Source organism: Zalophus californianus, chromosome 2, assembly GCF_009762305.2.
Source record: "Zalophus californianus isolate mZalCal1 chromosome 2, mZalCal1.pri.v2, whole genome shotgun sequence".
Classification (NCBI taxonomy): domain Eukaryota; kingdom Metazoa; phylum Chordata; class Mammalia; order Carnivora; family Otariidae; genus Zalophus; species Zalophus californianus.
The window spans coordinates 188178141-188185566 of NC_045596.1; positions in this window are offsets into that span (position 1 = coordinate 188178141).

Here is a 7426-nt window from a genome sequence, read left to right on the forward strand (position 1 = left end):
CCGAAGTCGGCGAGAGCCGGAGCAGGGGGCGCCACCGGGGGCTCCTGCGACAGCCGCAAACGCCGGGGCGCCTGGTCCACGCCGCCTGGGAAGTGCAGTGGTGGTGGCCTCCGGCTCTTCCTCTCTCGCCCTGGACGCCCCGTGTAAGTCACTAGCCGCCCGCTAACTTGCATTCAGGTCCTTTACACAGCACGGCTCTGCACAGCGGCTTCGGGTCCAGCAACCAATCGCTAAAGGACAACAATGCGCGCGACGCGGGAGGGGAGGGAGGCGCGGGGCCCGGGACGCCGAGGTCACGCCGAGTTAAAGGCGCGCGGTCACAATGCTGCGAACCCCGACGACGCTGTGCCGCGGCCGTTTTTGAACGCCCATACCCCCATTTGGGTTTCCAAAAATGCTCGGGCGTTATAAACAACAAAAATAACTGATTTTTCTTTCTCAGCATTGTATTTTATTTTACCTTTTTTTGCGCTTTTTAAAAAATTACTAACGATGCAACGTTCAAAATCATTTTTTTTTTTTTATGCTGTAGTTTCGTAGCCACAGCTGCCAAGGTGCAGAGATAAGGATACGCGAAATCTTTATGGGGCTATGATCTTATCAGGCTGATACCGCAAAAGAACAAAACCCAGAAAAACAGCAGGCTCTAAATGGTTAAGACTCAAGAGTTCTAGCGCAATTCGGTGCTATTCCGAGGCTTGAAGTCTTTCGGGGAGGGGGGGCGGGGGGAAGGGGGCCCAAGGTTCCTGAAGAACTATGCGGAGGGGGCGGGGTTTAAACCACAAGCATTAGATAATCTAGAACTAGAGCTTCCATTCAGTATCTTAAGGCTGCCCTCTGTCACCTGGGGCCGGTGGAACTAATCCAACTCTTGGGATGCTGGGGGGTAAACAAACAAGCAAACAAAATCACTATCATACGGAACTTATATTTACACTAATCAAAATTTAGTACTATCTGTAAGACAATTAGCTAATGGTCAGTGACATTTTTTAAAAATTAGGAAAGGTTAGTCCCCCCAAAAGGCACATTTTGCTAAAATGTCTTCTTTACTGTAACAGATCTTCTAAGAACAGAAAGACTACAGCTTTAGAAGCAATAGAAGGCTAAATGTGCAAAGAACCATAGAGGTAATATAAAATAATTATATTAATGAATGCACGAGATATTGACATTTAGATATCTCAATCCAATTCAACATACAATTACTCAGTACCTCCCATGAGCCAAAAGTGGTGATATGAATGATTACAAGTTACGACTGAAGGCTAATGGTGATTGCTGTGGCAACTGTGGTATTTATTTACTCATTCAGCAAGGAATTATTGACTATCTAGAATATGCCAGCACTGTGATGGGCGCTGGACAAACAGAACACCACACACGGCTCCACGCAGTTTAAGGTCTCAGTAGTAAGCAAATAAATGCACAAAGTGTGCCACGTTCTACAAAGAAGAATAACCTCTATGAAAAAATGACAGTTCATCTGAGACCTATGGGATGAGGAGTCATCCAAGCAAAGAGTAGGGAAAAATGGTGTCTCAGAAACTGGGAACAGTACATGCAAAGGACCTGAGGTAGGAAAGAAGGGTAGTTTCTGTTGGAAGAAGTTAAAGAAGGCCAGTGTGGCTGGAAGTGGAGCATAAGAGAGAAAGGCGTATGATGAGGTCATGGAGGAAGGCGAGAGCCAGATCGTGCAAGGACTTGCATTAAGGGTTTTGTATTCTATCCCAAGTGCAGTGTGAATTGCTGAAGAGCTTTAAGCAAAGAAGCAATGATAGTTTTAGAATTTCTATATAGAAGGGGCTCAACAGAGAGAATCTGTTCAAAGGGAGGGGTCAGCCAGGAATTTTCTGGAGAGCAAGCTTGAATTGCCCTTGACTTAAAACTGAGAAAATAGTCATTGTGTGCATGGGGAAAAAAAAAATGGGGTGGGCTGATGGAGATGTGGGGAGGAGAGCGACACTCAGCCGCCTCTGAATGCTGGCCTTGCAGGGGAATGGCATCTTCTAGTACACCTAAACAGAGTATCCTTGGAGGCAAGGCCAAAGGGCCAGACACAGAAGAATTAGAATAGTTTGGGTTAGCTGAATGGAATCAGATAGTAAACTAGGAGAGGTAGAGATAGTTATGTAATTTATCCATCCAAATCAGATGACAACATCAAAAAAGATTATGAAGTTAAGGCTTGAATCTAGCAAACAGCATATTATGAAACCAATCTTGTCTGGAGAAAGTAGATGTGGAATCCTGTTATTTTAGTCACTGTTAAAATCTGGCTCAGCGTGTCCATCTGTTCCACGGAAACGTTCACTCTGGTCATATGTGACCTGGAGGTCCCCAGTCCTACTAGTTTCAAGTCTCTCAACCTACATGAGACGATCAGGTATCTGGGTTAGGAACTGGGTTAGGAACATCACAGAAGCTCAGCTGCATAACCCAGGATTCAGTACTCGAAAGTTTAGAAATAAATGGAGAAATGATAAAGCAAATCAAGTTTACAGTATTAGTATTTTTTAAGTCAGGCTTAAGAATCATTTGTACAGTTGGTATATACGTATCAGATTAAAGACCATCGGATTATAGACACTAATTAGATACACATCTGGCTTGTGATTCTAATTGAAATGTACAATTGGTTTTAGACTCACAATTTTAAGTTCAAAGGTATAAGAATTCTGACTTTGAAATTCTCACTTAAAACTTTGGTTTATTAGGTTTTTAAGAGTTTAATGAAGTTAAGAGTTATAAGAATATAAACTCCATGAAGGCAAGGGATTTTTCTGTTTTATTCATTGTTGCTCATTGCTCTGTTTTGTTCGCTGTATCTCCAGTGGCTAGCAATGCCTGGCATGTATTTGATGACTAATGAAGCCAGGGTGAGTACTCTGGAAAATTTGGTTTGAAGCCTGCCCAGTCAGACATACTAAGTGCTTTTTAAAAATTAAATATACCAAATTTATAAATGCAATTTAAGTTTTCAAGAGGATGTACTTAACTGTGTTTCTAAATGGAACTAATTGTTGAGTAAAGGGACTTTAGTCTTCAATTTGAATTAATCAGATGTTTTTCAAAGTTCCCCCAAGAGTTACAGTTTTTATTTTATTTTATTCTTTTAAATTTACAAACAGAGCTAACGGAATCTAAAAACTTAAGGACATCTTTATTTTTTTCAGTGTGTATCTCTGGTAAAAGAAAATTTGATTTTTTGAATTTGTTACCTCTAGCATACTGAACACTAATTAAAGACTTAAGTAGCTGTTAACGATCTTTGTTGTGCACAGAAAGCCCCCCTCAGACATTAGAAAGCCCATACTGACTATATAGACTGAATGTGGCATAGATCTGGGAGAAACCGAATCACTGGAGTAAAGGTTGATATGAGTGAGAAATGAACACAAACATAAACCTAAGTGGTAACAGCTCTAAGCCTTGACCCTGTAGCCTAGAAAAGATGAATTTCAATCCAGGGCCTCCTAAGCACACAATACCCTGGCATGCAGAGATGCCCACCAACAGGACACTAGCAATTTCCATTGGCATATTAGGCTCCTCAAACTGGAACATTCAAGGAGCAGTCCATTCAAACTGTAGCCAAAGTTGCCTGTGGCCTCATTTTTCTGCCCAAGTATGACTGGTATGGTAAGAGACCTAAAGTGTGCAGAAAGGAAATAGTCATCCATGTATGTTATGTGATACATGTATGGACCTTTGTGATTAAAATATTTGTCAAATAGAAATCAGAATTTTTTTAATTTTTTGATTTTTAATTTTATTATTTTTATTTATTTTATTTTTTTTAGAGAGAGAGAAAGAGCAAGAGCATGAGCGGGAAGGGGCAGAGGGAGAGAGAGAATCTTAAGCAGGCTCCAGGGCCAGCACAGAGCCCGACACGGGGCTCAGTCTCACAACCCTGAGATCATGACCTGAGCTGAAATCAAGAGTCAGATGCTTAACCAACTCAGCCACCCAGGTGCTCCTAAAAATCAGAATTCCAAGTCTGATAGTAATTTCTCTTTCTGCTTCTTTTGGAAACATGATTTACAGATGATATCAATAGGTTACTTTGACTAATAAGCTGATTAGTCAAAAAGAGAGAGAGAGAGAGAGAGAGATAGACGCACCTTGAAGTCAGGCAGTTGTGGGGCCGAGGTTATAAAGCTAAAGGAATCTGGAAAAAAGCATGCCCCTGAAGGACTAGGGCTTTTTCAGAGGCTTGTGAGATGGAAAATTGGGGGAATTTCTTATGGGACACATATCTACACTCCTACATCCCTAGATATATATGTTTGTGCATCCATAGGGCCTGGGATATGCTGGCCTCCAAAGACAGCTAACTAAGGTAGCTGACCAAGGATTTATCCCCCAGGGCACTTCTGTCCACATTTTGTCTTCCTAACCCAGGCTCCAAACTGTTAGTTACAATTTTAACAGAAAGCTCCAGCATTTACGGTCTTTCTAAGAAGATGCTAGACAGGTGGTGGCTGAAACACTCCAGGAAGTGATAAATCCATAGGATAAAACACATTTAAGAGAACTCCTATGAATAATGAGAATGTGTGTGTGTGTGCGTGCGTGTGTGTGCGTGTGTGTGTGTGTGTGTGTGTGTGTATTTGCTTTCCATTGCTACCAAAATCTAAGTTGAATGTCTCTTACTCTCCACTTAGGTACATTGTCACTTGCCATTCACCCCTGACAGGGCCGTAATGAGAAATGGTTGTCAGTGAATGCCACCCTCAAAGACAGCAACGTCCAGGGGTGGAGGGATTCACCAAGGAGAAGTAATTCAAGAGGGGCCTGAGTTTGGGAGGCCTGCTGATGGAGGGTGCTGGTACCATTGTGATGTGATGCACATCTCGACACCAGACTGATGGCAGGTAGAGTGACAGAGGGCACTGAGGCGCAGGGATGCCCAAGTAACGGGCATTCATATCTTTGTGGGGGCGCCTGGGAAAAGTTAGTCTTTGAGTTCCATTTGTTTTTTTCAATTGTGATGGTAATAATATGTCTCTTAAACTGTTGTAGCAAGGATTTGAGGTAAATATACCAATGTGCCGATTCACTGCTACCAAGTAGAAAGCATCAGTAAAAGATATCCTTTTTTACTATTATTATTATTAATATTGAACACTGAGGGAGGGAAGCGTTTTAAAAACCCGAATCCTTTCTAGATCCTTTTGTTCACCTATGAACCCTGCTTTGTAGCAAATTAACAAAACAGGTTACTTTGACTAATTCCAGGGGTGCGGGGGCACCAGGGATGCTACCAGCGAGCATGCTGACATGGTGGGTGCTGCTGAGTTGCAGAGTTGAAATACACAGCATCCACACACTGGGCTAGAAAAAAGGGAAGAAGAAAACAGCACCCAGCCCAGCTAGAGCATACTCAGGAGCTAAGGCATTCACTGACCCGCACACCTGGATTCAAGTGGAGAAGTCACTGGGATCAAGAAGAGAGTCCAGAGAAGGTGGAAACAGCCCAAGTGTCCATCAGCGAATGGACGAACAGAAGGTGGCTTGTCCAGACAATGGAATGGTGCTCAGCCTTAAAGAGGAAGGCATTCTGACACAGTCCGCAATGTGGATGAACCGTGAACACATTAGCGAAGTGAAAGATGCCAGACACAAAAGAACCGTATGATTCCCCTTAAATGAGGTACCTAGTGTAGACAAATTCATAGCCACAGAAAGAACATTCATGGTCACCAGAGCCTAGGGAGAATGGGGAGGGGGAGTTAGTGATCAGTGAGTAGAGAGTTTCCATTTGGGAAGATGAACAAGTTCCAGAGGTGGATGGCTGCACAACAATGTGAATGTGCTTCATGCCACTGACTCAAACATAATGAAAATGGTAACTGTTTCATGTATATTTCATCAAAATTGTAAGAAGAAAAAGAATAGAGGACTTGGAACAAAGCCACCCTCAAGAACTGGCTTTGTGGGTGCACTGTTGCTGGGAAGACGAGCTAGTGCGCACTGGCCTTTGGACCTGCCCACACTGGTTGCACACATCTTCTCCTTCATCACCTTTGAAAACACAGGCTAACATCAGGGAGGCCATAAGCGTAGAACAAGCTCAGAAGCAAACCAGCAGGGTCGGGCGCCACCAAAGTATCAGTGGGAAAGGGGTCCTTCAAGGATGCATTGGAATTTGTAAAGATCGAGAGAACAAATTTTTTAAGATTTCTTTTAGGTTTACAGACACTGAAGGTTTTGCTCTTTAAATGTATATAATGAATGAATGAATGAATGAATGAATATTAATGGACACTCCATTCTAATACTCCATTTCTACCAACCAGAGAAAGTAGCCTGAGCAATGATACTGGTCAGAAATCAACAGAGGAAACTAATGGTCTCCTCCAGCTGAAAGGTAGGGAGATGTAGCGAATGGTGAGCAACTGGGGTGTATATTGGGACAGTTGGTGGAGGGAGGGTTTGGGGCTTGGGCCGATGAGTCTGTGCATAATTCACAAGGAAAAGGGGCATAATGAATACTGAGCAAAGGAGAGACATAACTGGGTAGCACTTGTAAATTTAATCCAGTGGGAACTGGCTGCAAACAGGCAGGAGGAAGCTTTTTGGGGTGCTGAAAATATTGTTACAACTGAACTGTGGCTGCGGCTGAAAATTTCACTAATGTATCAAAACACATCAAACACTTAAAGATGGGTGAATTTTACGGCATTCAAATTTATACCTCTCTAAATAAAAATAAAAAAAAAAATTACCCAGCCATAGAGTGGAGGATTATCTGGAAAAGAGAGAGACCTGCCCCAGAAGACCACTGGGAGACTATTGCAATAGTGTGGTTGACACGATGTGAGTCCGAATTTGAGTTTCTTGCTGGAAGAATGGAGAAGTGTGGACGGGAACACTGCCGGGTTAGAACCGGCCGACCTACACAGCTGATCTTACAAGGGGTTGGGTGAGGACAGACCAAGGAGAGAGGATCAGAGATACCTCCAAGGTTTAGGGACTAGTGATTCCACACACAGAAACCGGGAAGTCGTTTTACTTCTGGACCCTCCCCTTTCCTGAACTTTGGAGCTCTGATAATTTACGCTACATATTTCGGCCCTTATTCTCATACTTTTCAATATTATTTAATTCCTAAATATTATACACACACAATGTTCTTCTTGCTAATGTAACTGACAATCTCTCCATTGCAAAATCCATTGACGACGTTAGTCCTTATCTGGGTTCTTGCTTGGCACTGGTGCCTACTCTCTCCTCTTTTATTGTTTTTAAAGATTTTATTTATTTATTTGAGAGAGAGAGAGAAAGAGATCACAAGCAGGGGGTGGGGCAGGCAGAGGCAGAGGGAGAAGCAGGCTTCCCGCGGAGCAGGGAGCCCAAGGCGGGGCTCGATCCCAGGACCCTGGAATCATGACCTGAGCCGAAGGCAGACGCTTAACCAACT